Source organism: Buteo buteo, chromosome 22 (genome assembly GCF_964188355.1).
Source record: "Buteo buteo chromosome 22, bButBut1.hap1.1, whole genome shotgun sequence".
In the NCBI taxonomy this organism is placed as follows: domain Eukaryota; kingdom Metazoa; phylum Chordata; class Aves; order Accipitriformes; family Accipitridae; genus Buteo; species Buteo buteo.
In genome coordinates, this window is record NC_134192.1 from 16,971,978 (window position 1) to 16,992,509 (window position 20,532).

At 48.5% G+C, this 20,532-nt stretch overlaps 1 protein-coding gene across 1 annotated transcript in view; it reads left to right on the top strand.

Annotated features, from left to right (window-relative positions):
- The first annotated feature begins 2,223 nt into the window (after nucleotides 1-2,223).
- The window catches only part of FHL1 (four and a half LIM domains 1), a 33,492-nt gene continuing 15,183 nt past the window's right edge, over nucleotides 2,224-20,532 (top strand). The window contains exon 1 of the mRNA XM_075053777.1: nucleotides 2,224-2,350. The gene's annotated coding sequence lies outside the window, so the exon portion shown is untranslated. The remainder of the gene's footprint in view (nucleotides 2,351-20,532) is intronic.

Below are 20,532 nucleotides of genomic sequence, written 5' to 3' on the forward strand. Positions count from 1 at the left end.
ATTTGTTATTTAGCTGCTACTTTATTAGGCCGACAGATGTACTGCTTTAGAGTTGTTTTTGATGGTAGCTGGTGTTTGGGATTTGCCAGTGATATCTCTAGTTTGTGTTGTATGTGGAAGGCATCTAATATTTTAAATAAGAGGCAGAGGATCCTGGCAGCAGAGTGACGATGCTCCCTGCAGATACAGAACGCTTGTTACACTGCTGGTGGGCTGCAGGTACCTGCCGTCAGGCTTGTTCACTTACTAGCATGCTTGTGCTTCTCCAGATGTGTAATGCAGTTGTGCTCCTCCAAGATACATCTGCATCAGGGTTGGTCCCCAAATACTTCTGCGGTGATGGGGACACTAACCAGTCTCTGGTGGAGGGGTGTTAACTGAGCTCCACTGGTACAGGTGCTCCTGGACCCGTGTTACTCTTGGGTCCTCTACTTCTGCTTACTGCCTGCAGCAGGAATGTTCCCTTCTTTGAAGGAGAAAACCCTGCAGGAGGTGGCTGCAGGGTAACTTGCCCCTAGTGACATTTTTCTACAGCTGTGCAACACCTAGTTTGTCTTTATACCCCAGCACTCTACAATTCATGCTTCTCCTGGAGCTCTTGGTTTGATTTATCCAATTGGAAATGTTCTGTCTGAATGTCCCATCCTTGAGGGACCTTAGTCTCTGCAATTTCTCATGAGTCCCAGAGCTCTGCAGCTCTAATCACGTAAGCAATATCATACTTTAGGGGCAAGGGGCTTTTGCTAATGTTCTTGTTGGCCTGATTGTTGGTTACAGACAGCCATAGAGAAAAACTCTTGCTTATGGTAACTAAGTTTTATGCTTGTTGGGAGAGCTGTTGGAAAAACGAGCTAGAAATGGGTATTTGGATTCCTTTGAAAATCAAATGTAAACTTCAGTCCATAATGATAAATAATGTTGGTGTTTCACATCTGTATTTTATGCATGCCTGAAGTTGCTCTTGGCAAGTGGTGACAGTCTGAGCCTTGAACCTCAGAGCAACCCAATGTTCTCGTCCCTGCTAGGAACGTTGTTAATATGGATGATGCGGTGTTGGAAGAATCTGTTGGACTTACCTGTTGAAACAATAGACACACACAGAAATACAAATGCTTTTGTAAAGATGGTGTGTTAGCTCTTACACAAAGTTTGTTTCGTTTTACTAAACAGAAATTCTTTGCCCAAGTATAATGATCTGCTTTCCAGGGATACCAGTGGTGTTTCCAGCACACCCACCAGGATGCCCAGCCTCTCCTGCTGTTAGTCAGAAGCTCTGTGGCTCTCCAAGGCACCACAAAAGCCTATTTGTAGTGCAAGAGCTCCAACACAAGCACCTCCTGTTAAAAAACAAACTTACTTGCTGGACCACATATCCAATGGCAGAAGCATGGAAGAAAGTAGGACAAACTTGGAAGACATAAGAGCGGGGGAAAAAAAACCCCAGGATAAGGGATGGAGAAAGGAGGGGGGAAAGAAAACAGACGTGAATGTTGTCAGATTTGTCTGATGTGGTGCAGCACAAACAGGCAGATTTGTTTATAAATAGGAATGACTTGCTACCTGATAGTACTTTTTCTCATGTCTGCTTTGAAGAAAATACCCCTCTTTTGGCATCATTTTTGCTGTGCTCTCTTCAGCTGGGTTCCTTCCCTCCTTGCAGGCTGCTAACTTGAAATGCATCCCTTCTGTTTGTTTTCTGTCCTGGAAACTCTGACTATGAACCTGAAGGTGACACATATTGTAACAGAGCTGCCAGCAACAGCTTTAGGTTTGAGAGAGGGTAGCTTGGACAGGATGGGAGGCTGGCGACAAATCCGCCCGCAAAGTTTTTGTGCCGCATTTTCCTTGAGTGAAACGGTCTGGGAGAGCAACTCCTAGCACTGTGGGGGTAGCAGGGCTTTGCCCAGCCTGGCGAGTCCCATGGGTCCCAGTAACAGCGCTTTGCTGTTGTGGGGAAGCAGGGCAACGGCTATGCTGGCAAAGTGCCGTCACCCGTTGGGTTTTCCCCCCGTGGACCGTGCAGAGGCCCTGGGAGGAGCAGGCTGTTCCCCCCCTGTCCTCCAGCAGCTCCCCAGGCAGGAACGGTGCTATTGGCTGGACTAATTTATTTATTTTTTTTTTTTGCAACGCGCCTCCCTGCTATAAGTGTCAAAGCAGCCGCTGTCCCGCCAGCTGGACACCCCAGCCCAGCCGTGCTCCCTCCACAAGGCTGGAGGCACAGCCCTGGACCGAAGCGCTCCCGCATCCGTCCCGCTGCCGAGGTGCTGTGCGCGGCCGCCCGCAGAGTTCAGTCCATCCCTTCCATCCCTTCCCTCCTCCAGGCAGCAGCTCCCAGGCTCTCCAGCAGCCAGTAAGCACATGCCTCCGTCTCTCCCTCTCGAGCATCATCTCGCTGAGCGGGGCAGGGAGCGTTTCGGCATCCCACGCTTTGCCGATCTTTGGATTTCAGGGCTTGCGCTGGGTCTTTTCTCTGCCTTGTGACTGCTCTGCTGGGGAAGGGTTTGTCAGAGCAGGGCTGGGGGAAAGCCTGTGGGTGTATAATGTACTTCTAAAAAGCTCTTTTCTAGCAAGCAGTTTCTTCGTGGATTACCGAGTTAACCTCAGAAAGTGCCTCTGTTTTATGTGGTGTTTTGGGGGTGAGATTTATCTAAATTCTTGCTTCTGATTTCTCTTGCCTCCTCTTTTTCTGATACACATATTCTCTCCTGGAAGGTGGTGGCTTTGCAAGTACAGGCAGCCACTTGGGTATATATATAACTTTTCTCTTTGCTTCCCAGCCGAGTGGGTGTTTAGGAAGTGTTTGCAGTGGTACAGAGCTGTGTGAGAGCTGTCAGCTGTGTGTTTTCCTAGGCAGGTGACAAGATGTGCCCGTTTGAAGCTTTTAATGACAGCTGGGGAGGAAATGGCTAAAGCAGTGGCTGTTTCGTGGGCTCTCAGGTGATGTGATGCTCTCGGAAAGTGAGGACTGATACCCTCTGAATTGTGGGAGCAAGCTGGCAGTAACAGAATTGGGGAATATGGAAATGCAAGCTTTTACCTGATAATTATCACATCTTCCTCTTTCTTTCTATGTTATGGAATATCAGGTAGTTCCAGAGTTTCTGACAAGCCACACTTGCAGCTGTCCCCATGTGAATGCAAACACCTTTATCCTTACACAGATACTGCACCTCTGTATCTCTCTAGATTTGTGGAATCATTTGCATGAGTGAAACTATTTGCCCACGTGTTTGCAAGATGGGTGTTTCTGTCATTAATCTTTTCTTTAGCAACTAGGCAAAAGATAAGTTAATGCGTGTGACTCTGGTCCAGTTTGTATTGTGTAAGCAGGAGCTAGTCTGTAGTTTAGAAATGGATGTGGCTGCTTTTTAAATCACTGAATTCTAGTACATGAAAGGGGGGAAAAAAAAAAGATTAAAACAATCCACGTACCAATTAGTCTTTTACCTTGTTTTGAGAGGAAGAGTGTTCTTTGAAAACAACAACAAAAAAACTTCTGAAAGGAAACTGATTAAATTCTTAAGCCATGATGTACTAAGCAAATAGCTGATCAAGAAACCAAATAAGGCTTTAAAACTTAATCTTTCTTTTTTAATGATAAAAGCACCCACCTACTTCAGTGACAACACCCACCTCTTTTCTTACCACCCCACCCCAAACATTTTTTTAATACAAACCAGTTCTTAATTTCTCCTTAAAGGGCTCAGTATATAAAAATTCATTCTTGACTAATACCTGCTAGAAAAATGTGGGTTAGGTGTTTCGGACCTAACACCACAAGTGCAAACCCCCCCCCCCAAGAGCTCAGTGCAAAAGGAAGTTAATTGCTCAGATTTTGGACTGTGGCTCTGAGGAACCAGTTCAGGGCTGGGGTTTTACAGCTGGTTTCTGACTTGCCCTGCTCTTGGGGAGTTTTGGCTGGGGGAGGTCTGTAGGATTGGGGTCTTGACATGTTTCTAACAGGAGAAGTTATTCCCTGCTGTAAACCGTGGCTTGCCTCCATGTATGTTGGTATAATTCTCTGCCTGGATGTAAATAATGGCAGCTGTTCAAAAGGAGGCAATGTTTATGGTACTCAAACACTTGAAAATAAACACTCTCTAGCCTATCTTGGCTGGCCTTTATTTTGGAAGCAGCCTTTCCATCGAGCTATACCATGAATGGAAAATCTAGATGTATGGTACGAAGCAGCTGGCGAGAACCCTGTCAGGTCCCTGTTCGGTCCACGAATAGGGGAATGATGCTGTAGGATGCGCTTTATCTCTGATCTAAGCCCATATCCTGTCAGTATGACTTGCAGACTATACCCATTGCACCAGGATATAACAAAAGCTTTAAGTAACTTCCTTGCTTGCCCCCAAGAAGCAATTGACTTCCTTTTGTGTAATACCTATGTGAAAAGAGGGTAGTTCTGTGTTATAGGACGTCCCATGGCCCTTTCTGTGCTTTGTGCATGCTGGTGGAAACTTGTGCTCTTTTAGTGCGGTTTGGGTACCACAGCTGTCATCAGCTTCCCATCTCCATCTTGGAAACACGTACTTGTTGTCAGTACATACAGCTCCTAGCACTGGGTGGGAACTGGGACACGGCTGAAACTTCCAGTGCTTCAGTGGAGAAAACTAATGATGCGAGCCAGGAATAATATTGTCCCCTCAGCAGCAGCCTGTGTGAATGATGTCCTTTGAAGTTTATTCCCACTCCAGGGGATGCCCTGGGGGTTTTAGGTGTCAATTCCTTAAAGAACCTTGGAAAATTCCTCTGATCTTTGCTGATGAGATGATCCAGTCCAGCCTATATTTAGCGCCTTCCCTTTTCATGGTGCTACTTAGACCTGAAGTCCTAGTGGCATTAAATGCAGCAAGGTAAGCCTCACCACCAGCAATGTCCAAAGTTTGCTCAGGCTTTGGGTATGCTAAGCCATGCAGCCGGTGCCTGCCTCTCACCCCCGTGGTCCCCAGCCATCATCACCTTGCGCTCTGCGTGTAGGAGTGCAAAGGTAGCAAAGCTGAGATTTCGGATGCGATTCTGTAACTTTAGCTATGTAGAATCACTTTTCCTTGAAAAGGTAATGGAAATAATGTCTACACAATAAACATTCCCACAACTGACCTGTGATTTTATAATTAAAAATGCATTGTAAGTCAAATTGACTTCAGCTTGATTAATTGGGATCTCTTTTTTTTTTTTTAAAAAAAAATTTCTCTATTACTGAAGATGCAGACAGGGAGAGTAACAAAGCAGAAATGTCTGAGATCAGTTGTTTCATGTCTGATTTTGGCAGAGGGAGTGTGGGAGGAAGAAAAAGACCTCATGTTTCACTTAGATACCCTGATTTGGAGAGGAGTTTTAAGCAGATGGCTCTTGAGACACTAGGACTCTAAAGTATTAAATGGTATTCAGATGAACTCATGCTTCCACTTCTGCAGCATGGTTTTTAGAAGGACTGTGCCATATATTCTGGCTTCACTTCTTTTATCCCTGGGTCCAGTAAAAACTCTGTTTGCAGCCACTTGGCTGGGTGTCGGAGCAAAGGCACTGGGGCTTTCCTGGGGTTCAGAGACAGGATATAGCCCAGCATGTTTTGACTCCCTGATGTGCTTTGACTGGAGCTTTTTGTAGATGGGCAGCCCAGAGCCAGCTCTGGGGAAGTCACCCCAGCTGGCTTCTGTGGGAATGAATCAGAGCTGAGAGGCCGAGGCTGGTCTGTGATGAGCATTTCTTCGCCGGTGTCCGAAGGGAGCCTGCAGACTCAGCAAAAATACTGTGGAAACCTGGGCTCTGAAAAAATGTGTAAATTGGTGGAATAAAATCCCTTGAAGGATTATGAGTTGCTCAGTGCAGGGAAGTAGTCCTGCAGTGTCTAGAGGTAGCCACAAATTTGGGCTAAAATGAGGTCTATGTGCAGGGAGGGAGCCTGTGGGTGGGTGCTGCTGAGCCCTGCAAAACAGGCAGGGAAAACAAAAAGAGGGGAAGGGTGGCAGGAAAACAGAGCCCTGTCCCAGCTTCTTACCCTTAGTCCCAGGGGATGCAGGTGCTGTGTGCATACCACATGCTCCCCCTCCCCAGGCCCCTAGCCAAAAATCTCTTACCAGAGATCGACTCATTTTGCTGCTTGAAGTATTTCCCGCAAAGGCTTTGCTCTGCTCCAAGCTGGTATGTGGAAAGCCACAAAAAAGCCTTCTTGGCGAGGCAGCCTTCACCCTCCCTGCGTGTCCCTGCAGCATGCACTGAAGCAGGATTTGGCCCTTGATACTTTTAGAGTGATTCAGGAACGTATGGTGCCAAGAATGCTGCCAGAGCAAATTCCTGCTGTCGGAGCAAGAGAGCACAGTGTTGTCTAGGGGAGGGATAGATGGACAGATGGATGCTCTTGTCCTTTTCCAGCTTTTCCATCTCTGAAGAGAATGCAAATAGGGTTTGCGTCCTATGGCAGGACAAGGCTAAAATGACATTTAGGGCTTTGGAGGTATTTGAAAGCAGAGCTAGGATTGCATTATAGCCATGCTGGAATGGGATAGACAGGGTCCTGAGGAAGTACTCCTTCAAAAAAGGCTGAATTAAAGAGTGCCCTGGAAAAGGTTGGAGAGGCAGGACAGGGTTCCCGACAGTGATGGAGCTGCAGCCCAGGGTGGAAGGACTGGTATTTTTCTGTGCGCCTGACTGGAAACTTTAAGGCAGAGTTACAATTTTGGTTTGGATGCAGAATTGCATTATTTTTGTAAATAGGAAATTCAAAACCTCTTGACCTCAGATTGGTGTTTTCAGAAGACCCACTCATTCCACAGATGTGCCTGATCTTTTTTTATTCCTTGAGGTGATCCTAGTGATTGATATAATTTGGGATGCATGTCTCTTCCTCCTGCTCGGCAGAGCTGGCTGTTTGGCAAGCGAGTAGGCAGTTAACAGCTGTTAACGGTGAGGGATTAAAAGTGGTGTGACATGACTGCATTTGTGGTCTCTTGGGATCAAATGCAGAATACCAGTTGTCACCCAGACCTCTAATGAAGAACAGAAAAAATTATTCCTGCTGGGAACAAGCAGTGCAGGGCGGCTTTTCGGCTTCCTTGTTTCTAACATCTTTCCACCCCTAGAAAGAGGAAACCAGAGCAGAGTGGAAAAGAGGAGACTAAAATCTGCCTCGCAGGAAGCTGCCTGACAGGTATAGTTTGAAGTTTAATAATTTGGACCAAAATGTTTCAGAGCCAATTTACTTGTTGAACTGCAGAGCTACAGTGAAATGAGTCTGTTCTGATATCTCTTCAGTGATGTAGATGGGGAGGAAGAACAGGAGAAAGAGCTAAAAAAAAAAAAAAAAAAAAAAAAAGCTTTCCCTCCTGGAAAATCCTCCCACTTGTCTTCAAGCCATCAGAGACCTTCATGCTTTGTGATGCTTTGAGATAGGGGAAGCTTCAAATCAAATGACAGCTGGTTCCAGAGGTGTCTGTCTACTGAAATGATGGATTTAAGAGACCGCTGTTAGCATGCAATTGCATGTGCTAGATATGCCGAGGGACTCCTGTTGGGAGGCACGGTTGGTACAGAGATCTATAATCCATCTATTTTGCTTCAAGCTAGCTTTAATGCTGAAGCAGCTGCCCCAGTATGTGAAGGTTCTTGTGTTACACCAGTGTCTAAGTAGCAGAGGACTTAAAGCTTCTGGCAGAGCAAGAATTGCTCTCCGCTGTTTTGCTTGGCCAGAGACAGTGCAAAATCCACTCAATCCTCCAAAACTCTGTCTTAGGAACCAGTGTGCTGGACGTGCCTTTCTTTGCTAAGAAAAATAGAAGTGGTTCATCACACTAAACCCATGGCTGGTCCAGCCCACAGTGGTTGCTGGTTGGCTTTCCTGCAGGGAATTGGCTCCCAGCTCTTCCCCAATGCCTTCATTTGGGAATATTCAGTTTTCTTGTGCTTCCGGTGGTCTCTGACCAAAGATCCCCTTAAGAGTAACTATGAAACCACCCTAAATATAGCTCCCCCACTGCTGATAGGATGCTGGGGTGGGAGAAAATAATGTACTTTCTTTTAAAGAAATGCCCCAAGTTGTGGGAACCATTCTGACTTGGCAGGCTACTTTCAAGGCATTTGCTATTTGTTTAATTTGGGACTGGCTGCCCCTGGCAGTTGTTACCATCAGCCGCCTTTCTTATCTGCTCTTTTCTATAATAAACATTGGAGCAAAGGTTTGGAATTAGTCACATCTGAGGCACTGCCTGCCTGCTTTTCCAGCTTCTGTCTTATAATCTCATCTCTGGAGACTTGAGCCTTTTCCACTTTCTTCTATGCCTCTTGGTTTGCCCCTCTTCTCATTGAACTGACATAGCAAAGAGTTCTTTAAAAGACCCTGTAGGTGTGTCATCCCTGGGACTGCCAGCATCCCAGAAGACAGGCTGCCCTGGGACAGCTGTGGGCTCTTGCGCTGCTGCTGGGTACTACAGAGATTTTTCTAGTGTGATTTACCTAATCCAGTGGATGGGCTGGATAAATTGTTCTGGCTGACGCCTGTTCAGATGAACAGCCTGCGGAGGCGGTGTTAAGATCCTGAAAACATCCTGGGGGCCTGGCACCGTGTCCTACTCTTTAGTACAGCATTAACCACAGGGCAGTTGGTGGTTTGAGGGAATGCAAATGCAGGCAGCACCTCCAGAAGCACAGGGCTGTGTGGTCCTCATTCGGAAATCTGAGTAATTCCTATTGATTTGCTTCCACTTTAAAATTCCCTGGTGAGCTCTAAGCATTGTCTTGATCTGGTCTTGCTTCTGACATGACTGTAGAAAAGGCAGTAATGAGCAGTCCAGGGTGAAAGACTCACTCTCCCTCTGGTCTCATCTCCCTTTAAAAATACACAGAGCTATATGTTTCACTCAACACATACAAATACTGTTTCCTATCTACCCCTGCTCTGCCGACTGAAAGCTGGTCATGCTTCCCTTCTGAGACAGCCTGCCACATAAATGCCACTTGATATATAACATATTTCAGTGCTGCCTCTGGAAATGGCCTGGGTGACAGCATTGGAGCAGGACAGGAGAGCAGCCCACGTTCACCCCGCAGCAGCACAAAGGCACTCGGTGGGGATGCAAATCTGTTTAGTTCTGTCTGGATTTGCTTTGTTGGATGCACGAGCATGTCATCCACCTCTCGCTGTAATATTCCTTTCTCTCTTATACCATTATCACCATAATGATTTTTAGCTGAAGGTGGAGACTTTGACTCTGGATCTGACTCTCTGGTGGGATGGGTTTCTTGCAGTGGGGAGGGGACTCAACCTGCCTGTTCTTATTTCAGAAGGCTGGACTGGAGGCTTAGCCATGGATTACATATCTTGACCAACACTTCAGCTTGCTGGATTGAGCTGGTCAGGGTAGATTTTCTCTTTCTTGCAAAAACACATTCAGCAAAAAAACCACCCCCAAACCCTTTGTTAAACATAAGAGGTGATTTGGACAACTTCTGAGCTGTATCTTGGCTCAAGTCTAGGTGTGACAGAAAAACAGACACTGCTGATCTCTTCCAAGCACTCTACATTGCAGACCAGAGCAGGCAAATACCCTGGGGTTAGTCCTGCTTCTGAGTGCCCTTCGTGGTGATGCATGAGATGATGAATGGGAGGAAATTCCTGCCCAAGAACATAAACAAGCAGGAGGACCTATAAGTGGCCATGTCCTCATAGTCCTGACATGTGGAACGAAGCTGATGATGGCTGGTGTTAGTGGATATGGTAGCGTTAGACCCTCCCGATACCTGTTTCAGGGAAAGATTGTTTGATTTCTGGCTGGAGAGGATTACGAACAGCATCTCCCTGGTTACTCTGATGTGCTAGGGGAGGAAAACACCCATGTGGTGTCTGGGGTGGCAGGAGGCTGCCATGCAGGGGCACCCGTGGCGTGCGTAAGCGACGGCCGTGCCTCACACCTCCTTTTTGCCGTTTCATGTCGCTGGAGTCAGGCCCGAAGTCAGTTTTCCCTCTGACCTCCGGTGCTAACGCAGCCCATCTCCATAGCAATGGCCGTACATACCGTCCTCTCCACGCTCGTACCCCGGGCCGCGTTGGTGCTATAACGTGATGCAGCTTTCTGTGTACTTCGCTAGACACTGAAACAAACAACTAATAAATCTGTTATAAACCAATGAGTAATTTGTTTTGGTTACCAGGGAGATTGCCAAGCGCAAATTCAACCTGAAATAGCGATGAGCTCATCCTCTGAGCAGCGTCGGTGCTTGAGCTGGAGCAGCCGGATGGAAAGGGAGCCAGCGCCAGTAACGCTGTCTGCTCCACTGACATTTGGATGCTGCACGAGCTGTTTTGCCAGAGAGCTTTTGCCCTGTAAATGTGATCGGGCAGGGGATGGTGCATGAGGCCGGTTGCCGAGCCTGGGCTTTTACAATTCCTGGAAACCTGGCGATGACATTCCTGGTGGGACCGTGGGCTGGAGAGCCCTCGGGATGGGTTAAGGTGCTGCAGAGGTGGGGTCCTCCACCATCTCGCATATCTTGGAAACCTCTCCCTCTGCAAGAATTGTGGGGAAAACGGAATGCTTGACTTGTAGATAAGGGCTAGTTTTAAACAGCTAGTTAGACAGGCGCGTCTGACGGACAGAGCCTCTCCCCTGCTGCTGCTCCCAGGGCTGGAGCAAGGACTTGGAAAACCCTCACCCTCTTCTGCAACATACCTGGGGCAGGAGCTTGAAAATTTGGGCTCTGCAGTTATTTCACCTGGAAAAAGTCCCCGGTTTACGTAGATCAGGACTTGACTTTGGAAGGGCTGATGCTAGTGGCAGGGTTTGGCAGCTTTCTGTATCTGCCTGTCCCTGCAGTTTTTCCCAGGAATAAGCCCGCAGGCGACACTAGGTGTCAGGAGGACCTGCGCTTGGACAGCCACTGGGGTCACCTCTGCCGGGGGCACAGCGGGCAGCGTGGGAACAGCTGCTGCAAGCAGAGAGATGGGGTTTTTTTGCTCTCTGATGCAGAGCCGAGACCTGGGTGATGGAGGTTGGGGTTGGAGGGGACTCTCGCAGGGCTGCTGGCCGTGCCAGTCGGAAAGGCAGGACAAAGTGGCTGTGCTGCACTTGGTCTCTGACAGCCACCTAGAAGGGGTCCAGGCAGGGCTCCGATAGCATCCTGCACATTTCTCTGCTAAGGCGGAGAGGTTTCCAGGTGTACTTGCATTCAATGAATTCATATTTTCCGAATAAATTCAATTTTTAACTAAAAAAGTCTGTCCCTCTGCACTAGGATGCTGCAAGGCAGAGGCTGACAAAGGTGTGGCACTGGTCTCTGCAGCTCCCTTTTCTTGGTTTTTGCTCCCCATTGCTGAGTTATCAAGTACATGAAATAATGTAGAAATACATCAGCATATCGCCTGACAGCTGTCTTGATGGAGCAATGCATAAGCCACTTACCAGAGGCCCACTGATGGTTTTCACCAAATCTTTTGAGACACAGTTACCAGTGACGGAAAACAGATAACAATTATCAGCAGCATGAATGCAGACAAAAGCTGAGCCCTAATGTAATCCATGAACCTAGTCACATGGTGCAAAAACACAATCTTTTTTTAGGATTAACCTCATGGCTTTCTGGAGCAAGGGATGAAGGTTGCATCTATAAAAAAGGCACTGGTTTCAGCAGGGGTATTTTTGTATTTTGGAAGTCTTTCATTATAATTTTACAAGCATGAAGCGATCTGTCTCTGTGTTCTTGCAAGTCCCTTCCAGGCCTGTGGGTGGATTTCTTCCAGCTCTTTTCTGGAGCCATGTGGGAAATACTTTGGTGACATGACCGAGTCCCTCAGCATCACGGGCAGCTCTGTCACAGCCACCAGTGCGTTCAGCCATCAGCTCTAGGGAAGGGCTTCATGAAACCCTAATACCTGGAGTGGGTTGGCTTTTGAAAGAAGGCAATTTTAGCGTGAGGAGTTACAACTAAGTGAGATTTGGGTGAACTGCTTGCGTGTGGTGTTTGATAGTCCTTTATGTCGCCTTTTTATTGTGGGACTGAGCAGTGGGCGTTAGCGTTTGGGAGTGGGACAGGCATCCCTGCAGGTCTGCACTCTCTCTCTTCCCCATATCCTCCCCCCGCAGCATGTCCCCACCCCAGTGTTTCACCTACTTGGTATCAAGGCATGTTTGCTTTTTGGCTGTCTCTGGGCAACTAAAACCACTGCTGTACTTTGCATATTCTGGAGTTGGCCAGGACCAAGTCTAACCTTGCTCAACACCGGCATAAAGCAGGCAAGGCTTGCTGCTGAGCTTAGTCTAGCACAGCTGAGAAGACAATTTGGCTCAAGAGGTGTAGCTTTATCAGAGGGACAGTAAAGTCCTTGCTGTTGCAGGAAAAGTCCTCAATGATTTGGAAACCTCACCCTTTCCCCATTGTCCTGCAGCATTCCCAGCGGGACATGGGTTCTTGTGGGCTCTCATGCTATGTGGCTGCACAAGCTGGTTTTATAAGCAAGCAAGCCACTGTTTCACATCTGCTTTAGCTTTCTGACAGTTTTCTCTGGCACTTGTGTGCAATTAGTGCTGCTTTTTTGTCACATGGAGCTGATCCTCTAATAGTTTGATTTGGGCAGTAGTTTGACAGCTAGCAGCAATTGTATTGAGAAGGGTTGTTTCTCTTTGCAGACTGTGTTACTAGTTGTCCCTGAATTTATTGTCTCATTGCTGCTTGAAAAAGAAAACAAAATCATTTTTTGGGCTTGGATCCAGCCACAGAGCAGAGGACGGCTTAATCAAACACATAAGTGGTTGTACCAACTCCAGCTGGTTTATTTCTATGTTTAAAATCAAGCACTCTTCTAAGTATCTTATTTTTCTTATTCTAAGGTTTGTGTTTAATAAATGTAACAGCCCATAGACTTTGCCCATTGCTCCAGGAGCGAGCACTGGTAGAAATGCTGTAACGTGCAGTAGTGCTATGAGACCCTCAGTGGGACCATGGTTGAGGAGAGGGGCCCTTCCCTTGCCTCTGAGCACCCTGGCCCACCCCTGTGGACGTGGAGGATGAAGCTATTTGCTGTTTCAGCAAATGGGAGGCAAATTAAATTTAGCAGCTTAAATAACCTTGCCTCTCCACCCTGCTTTGGGCTGAACTGTCTCTTGCCAAGTATTAGTCTACTGATCTTAATATTTCCAAAGACACAAAAGCAACTGAAATTTTGCTCAGTTACTCAAAAACTAGAATGGGAGGGCACTGGGGGAGGAGAATTCCCCTGACCCCCACCTCTGAAACAGCCTCCGTCCTGCAAACAAGGACATTCAGCGGGGATGCTGCAAACCAGGGCTGGGCACCTGCCCATGGACTGAGAGCCTTTCTGGGCTGGGTATCTCTGGTTTTGGCTGAAATTGAATCTTAACTCTGATGAAAGATTTAAAGATATTTGTTCCCCTTTTTATTAAAAAAAAAAAAAAAAAGGCGAATCAATGTTTTCTAACTGACCCCATGGAGAATGCTTTTTAGTGTAGACCTTGCCCGGCTCTGATCTGACATGATTTCCAGGGAGACCTGGGATCCTTATCACTTTATGGAAAATGAGATTTACATTCCTGTATTACACAGGCACTTTGAAAATATTATCCCTGACTCCAGAGAAATGGCTCATACATTTTAATGCCATTATTAGAAATTGAATTGACAACTCTTATCCTCAGTGGAAATTGCTGTGCAGCTCGGGGGGAAAAATATGCAGAAAGGACTGGTGGAGGCTTTAGAGAGCTCTTGTCACCCTGAGATGTGTGTGCTTTTGGTGCAGTGGTTCTGCTGAATGAAAAGAGCAAGGTTTGATATATGCCAGAGAAGGGGGAAAGCACAAGTGCATGGGCCAGCGGCATGGGGTGAGACAGCAGTGGGGCTCAAAGCATCAAAACAGCTTCTGGCCTGAAAGGCAGGGAGTACCCAGGCCTTGCGTGGTGGTGGGGAAATGTGGGCTGTTCTGGGCTTGTGTGTCCCAGGGTGCTGTGGGGATGCGTCACGCAGGTGCTTTATTTGCGGTCCTAGTAAGCATAGAGAAACTGAGCTGGATGAGTGCTGGCTTAAGCTGGCATATGAGTGAGATGCTGTTGAGGTGCTCAGATTGGTGAAAGGTGCCCTGGGAGGAGCAGCAGCAAGGAACCGCAACAACAACAACAAAAACCCAACAAACAAACAACAAATCAGGTTGCTTTCAAAAGAAATTCTTTTTTTGTGGTAAATGAACTTGCAAGAACCAGCCAACTTCTGCTCCTCTCAGTGCACATGGCCTCTGAGGAGGACTTCACATTTTGCTGCAGTGCATCGAGGCTCCGGAGTTGCTGAGCTGGGAGTCTCTTGCTCCTGAGTGTGGAAGGAGTAGGAGGGACACGGCTGGCAAAATACTCCTTTATCAGGGCTCTGGGCTCTTCTGGAAGTCTGGTTGACTTCTCTGGTTTTGCCGGAGTCCTTAGCCTCTTGGAGGTCAGTTTGGGAAAGAACAGCCAAGGCAAGTTCAGTAGGATCAGTGTGAGTGGTCTCCCAGTCTGGCAAGGGCTCCAAATTCCCTGCAAAAGGAGAGAGGCAAAGAGCCTGGCTGAGCAGCGTGATGTGTGGTCGTTAAATGAACAGGGCTTTAACCAGAGGCTTGATGGGCTGATTTGCGGAATATCAGCGTGAATAGTGGCTGAAGTGAACTCTGGCCTCAAACTAAGCCTGGGCAAAAGGGAAAGTTAAGTGGCATGTGTTTCAGCAGAGGAAAGGCGTGTTTACGCAGGACCAGAGCAAGGTGTCTTAGAAGGCTGTACCACGGCTCCATCTAACAAGTGAGCGGGTGCTTGTGGGTCTCCTCACCCCCTCCGGTGGGTGTCTTCTCCTTGGCTTGTCCTGGAGCACATACCCTGGCACGGCCAGCGAGTGCCCATGTGATGCGGTGCCAAAAAAGCAGTTGTGAATTTGAAGCCACTCCAAGGTGAAGGGTTTTCACTTCTCCTGCCCTTGTTGTTGTTGGTGCAACGTGGTCCAGCCTGGCTGAGCCTTTGTTGTAAGTGTTAGGGTGTGAGGAAGTTGATGCCTTCTTCCATTTTAAAATGCGGTCTTCTGAAGCTGGAAGTTAAATCAAACCCTCCCAAAGCAGAGGTTTCTGAGAATAACTTTTATGACTAATCCAACCCCATAGGCCTCACTGGAGGAGACTTTGCAGCTTTGTTTTTCCTTGTAAAGAATGCCCAGCATATGTCCTGACAATTAGTCAGAGTGCCCAAAAATACCCATCAGCCCTGCAAGCCGATCTCCTTTGGCTCCTGGAGCCGAGACAGACACAGGGTTATGCTCTGTGGGGCTTTGGGAAAGGTTATTTTTAAAATGGCCACATAACAAGGGTCATTTGGTCCTTTCAGCCACTAGCACTGTCTAACAACTGAAGGTGTAGATAGCCAAATGCTAATCTTGCTCGAGGCGACTGTCCCGTACCCAGGGTAAGGGGCTGGTTGTCCTGCTAAACCCATATGCCAGGGCTGGCTCCTGTCAGCTTAAATCAGTGCTCAGGGCATGGCCCTGGGGCCTGTGCCAAGTTCAGGCAGCGCTTTGATGGTGTGCTGGATGCCAGGGAGTCTTCCCAACCGGCATGCCAATGCTCGGAAGGGCACGTCCTTCTCGTTGAAGCGGTGGCCTGTCTTCACCCTTAGCCAGGCAGCGTGTTTCTGCCCAGCCCTCTTCTGAGAAGCCTTTTGCTTTACCCTTCTCTGACTACCTGAGCTAAAGTTTTCTATCCTCAGTGTCTCCCACGTGCTGAATTTCTGGAGGATGTTTTGCCAGAATCACAGTCTATCCACAAATAGCCCTTTCTTCTCCTCCCCTGAAAATAAAGCTCTTTAAGAGGAAACACCAAGGCTCCTTGGTCTTGCAGAGCACCGCTTGTGTGGGGATTTGACTTCTTCCTCTGTCCTGTGAGGGCAGAGGAAAGAGGTCTGCAGAGCCATCTGCCCAGCAGCTTCCCAGGAACGTGATGTTTTGCTAGAAAACATCGCACCAAAAGTGTTCCCAGCCTTCAGAGGAAGAGCTCGGGCATAGCCTGCAGTGCCCACCTTGCAAGTCTTTCTTGCTGCCAGGTCCTGTTGAAGGAACACAGGAGGATGGCGGGGCTACTGGAAACCCATGTGGGGGATGCTGGAGAGCATGTGTGTTGTAGCTGATGTCTGGGTAGCTGCTAATTTCTGACTTGTAGTGGGTAGATTTTCAGGGAAGGTGAACGACCCAGCTTTCAAGCAGTGATACAAACTAATAGTTGAACTTCCTTCTGTGCTCTCCACGGTGAGCTGTTTAACTTCACTGGGGGAGAGCATCGCTCAGCCAGCTGCCTGTGAGAAGTAATTGAAAGCAATTAGGAGTGCAGAGAATGTAATGGAGGTTGTGAAATATTATTTCAGTGATGGCTTTCTAACAACTTTGTGAAGCCCTGACATGAGCATTTATTGTGTGGGTATGGTAGGATTATATTGCTGTGAATGTTCATCAGACCTCATCTTTCCTGGAAAAGACTGCCATGCTGCCTGGCTGGGATCAGTGTGGTATTTATTTGACAGCAACTTAAGTTACTTTTCTCAGCTCTGAAGCCAGGGATAAGCCATGGGGGGAAAGCTGTGACTGGCGAACCATTGCCTCCTGTTTGACTCCACTGGTCATTCCTCCTCCATGTGACTCCATCTAAACTTGCACAAAGACAGACCCCTGCATTTGGCCAAGATTACCCTAAGGAGCTCTGCTGTCCTAAGCATGAATCTATGGGGTAATAACTTGGGGAATAACCGAGTTGTGGTGGAACTTGTTTGGCCCCAGGGAGGGTTCCTCCCAGGACCACATCAGCCCTGGTGAAAATGCTGTTGGTAACCGAGAGGCATCACGTTGTGCCACCGCTGAGGGCACAACGCCGCGTAGCTGCAGCCAAAGCTCTGGGCGTTGCGGTGAGCAGACCAGTCTTGGCACTAAATGTGGATCTTTCTCCCAAGAGGAGCAAAGGAAGGCAGACTTTGTGTCCCCTTAGGGTCGGCTGATGTCCAGGCACGTTCAGACCTGTTGTTTTCACCTTGCGGTTCATGCTAGGTGGTTGCGGGCAGCCTGCTGAGCCTCCCAGCCACTCGCAGCTCCCCTCTGCAGACTGATTTGAGGCAGAAGGACATGGAAGACACAGCTGGAAAGAGAAACATGGCCTGGGTTTAACCTAGTGGATTTAAGACTAATACGTTTGTCTAAGAGATTTTAAAAAAAACAGCTTCAGCTTTTTGGGACTGTCCCTTTTTGAGCTTGTACTGAAGGTCTAAATCTAACTGTAGGACCACAGCAGGCACTCAGCATCCTTGCTGGTGGAAGATAGTCTTGACATCTTACCTGTAATACAGCAAAGAGCCACAGGGAGGAGAGAGCAGGGATGGGAAGAAATGGACTTTCTCGTGCAGTTGATTCAAAGCCAACCCTTTGCAGCACCTAATACTGCTGCAGCCTCTTCTCCCCCCAGTCCTCCCTGGAACCTATATGTCCTGGGGCTGCTGCCATGGTTCTTTATGGTGCCTGCACCCCACCACGCTGCAGCTTCTCTTCTCCAACCCTGACATAGCCAGGAGGGGGGACAGGAGCTGAACAAAGCTTTGGGTCTACAAAGCAGCTCTTGATTTATGCGCAGACACTCTCCCCAGGCCTTGGTGTCACTTGGCTTTCAGCAGCAGCCAGAGGTCTGCCATGTCAGCAACAGGTGACGGGAAGAAGTGCCAGTCAGAAGTGTGTGTGGAGGGGAGCTGCAGAGCAGATGGTAGCAGGGAAATAAATTTGGAGCTGCCATCGGAATAGTCCTGGAAACAGTCCAGCCTGTGGATGGAGGCAGATGGGAAAAACCCAGTTTATATCTCTTCCCAGTTTTGCTATTTTTCAGATGCCTTTATTTCCATCGCTGTTATCTCTTGACCATTCTTTCCTGTCTGCTACTACACCCTCATCCTTACTTTTTTTCCTCTCTTCTTATCCTGCCTTCTTTTCCCCCTTTTGTTTCTACTCACACCACATCTGAGTTCATGAAGGGTTACCCAATCCGTGTCTGCTTCCTTATAAATCTATTCCCAGTTCCTCTATCCCAACCTCCACGTCTGATCCTAAAAGATTCCCTTGGCACTGAAAGGCTCAGCACACAGATCTGACCCAGCTGTGGGCTGGAGTTCAGCATGGAAGAAAGGAAAACACCCTGTGTGCCCTTGCCCGCTTCCTTCTCTACTGTCCCCTCTGAGCTGGTGGCCTGAGGGCATGGGGCTTGCCTGATGGCTGGTATGTTCATCCCTTCTGCCTCTGCAGCGATGTCCTTGCTGGTTTTGCTCTGGATGCGGGTCCGTCCCGTGTGAACCAGGGTGTCTCTGTCACGCGTTCACATGAATCCCTGCAGGATGCTTCAGGGGTGCGGAGGCGCATCCTTGTATGCAGAACGGGGGAGCTGAGCCAGGTTTGAGTCTTCTGAAGGATTTTTGTGACACTTCAAAGAGAAGCTGTTCTGTTTTGAACTGAACTGGCTGTTTGAAAGGACTAGGTGGAAATGTCCCGTTTTGGTTCAGGTGTGATTGTGGGTGGCACGCAGGGTCCCCGGCTGGGCAGGGAGCAGGGGCCGTTCCCTGGCAGCCCTCTCCGGCTGGTCTGCAAACAGTGCTCTGCAGTGCCTTTCCCCAGTCCGGAGCCAGTGCTGGGAGCAGGAAGCACACAGCATACTGAGGGCTTGGAGAGCTGGATCAGCCCCAGCTGTCAGTCCTGGATCCCAAACCTGCTCGGTGTTTCTGTGGCAGTGGGGCTGCTGCCTCCTCCATCCCACTGATGGACCAGCCACAAGTGCAAAGGTGGGCTTTTTCTTGGAGAGAGCTGTATTTGTGTCCTCTTAAGCCCAACTCCTTTATTGGTTGGCTTCCCGCAAACTCTGTCTTTATATTAAAAAAAAAAGTTTAAAAAACATGATTTTGTTTAGTGTCTGCCTCATGAGAGCCAAGGGCAGTTTCACTGGGGTCTGCAATAGGCTGGGCAGAAGGTGTGCTCTCTGCTGTGGGAGAACACACATTGCGTGCAACCTAAGACAGATTTAAAATTAAAAAAACCTGAACCTGCTGTGCTGTTACTTGAAAAGAAGGAAGTGTTTGTGCAAATGGTGGACGGGAGCAACCTGGATGTGGAGCGCTAACCCCCATGCTGCCTGCCGCAGCCCTGGCCGATGGGACCGTGCTGGTCCTGTGCTAGCACAGCACCAGCCTCCAGCTGGAGTGAGAGCATGGAGTTAGTCCAGCACCTGCCTGCACGACAGGAAGGATAGGGAGGAATATGGGGCTCAGGTTTTGTGGGGAGCCCAGTGAATGGCTAGTGTGCTTTTCTATGCAGCTTTACTGTGCATTGCTAAGCAGTGTGTATGGAAGCAGAAGGTACAGCGTTACCCTAAGAGATGGACAGGTGCTTCCCTCCTGCTCGTATTTACTGCTGCCTGCTGCTTTCTTTGATGATGGTGACTAACAGTTCATCAATGCCTGGGTTTACTGGCTCTATTTAGGACTTTCTGCCCCTTGAGTGACAGTAGGATGTGTGAGCAAGCTGAGACTCCTAGACCTTTTCTGGCAGGATTGTTAGGGCAAGAAAATACTCTGGAAACCACAATGTGAATCATTTGTCTATCCAAGTGGATGACACTATGCCCCAGCCATGCTGCTTTGCAGTCAGACCTGTGCGGTGGGATCAGCGTGTCCAGACCAGTTCCCTGGAGTCCTGAAAACCTACAGGACAGGTTTAGTGTTAAAAACATGAAAACCCAAGCCTGCGTGCCCTTGCCGTGCACTCATCGACGTGTTTGTAGCGCACTGTCTTCTGGGACCCGCAGGTGCGTGGTGCCTGGCTAGCAGAAAAGGGCGCAGATGCACACCTCCACAGCTCCGTTCTGGGGCACCCTCTCTTTCCTGGAGGTTTCTGCTCCCTGCCATGTTTCCCGGCAACAACGTTCCTCCTTGGCACTTGTGCTATACCTTGCCAAAACAGGCTGTTTAATCACCCTAGGATTGTGGGTACAAAAAGGGGCTTGGGGAGGAGATGGGAATTGTCCAAGGTCATACGGCTAAAACCAGCCAAGAAACCAAGAGCAGCCCTGTCCTCTCAGCCAGGGTTGTTCCTCGGCCCGTCCCTGCTGCGCTGACCCGGGGGGCCACAAATTCAAACAAAATGGCCTTTTTATTACGGACCGCTCTGGGGGATCACCGTAGGCTTTGCAGAGTGAGCTGTGCCATGAAATGCTGCTCCAGGCAGTTTCATGGCAAAGCTTCATGGGCACCAGCAGGGCTGGGTCTTCCTCCTGGTTTTTTGGCCAAGCTTTCTCCCTCCCATCTCCTCCAGCCCGTGCCTGTTGTCATGCTGCAAACACACATGCATTTGTGCACGTGAAACGTTTTGATGGCCAAGTGTCCGTCCCTACTCTCTGCATGCCTCTGCAATACGGTCCAACCGCTGCTGAATTGCAGCCGCCTCTGGGGTGGGAAGTGGCAGCTGCTGACATTGCTGTGCAATGCTATTCCGCCTTTTAGGATG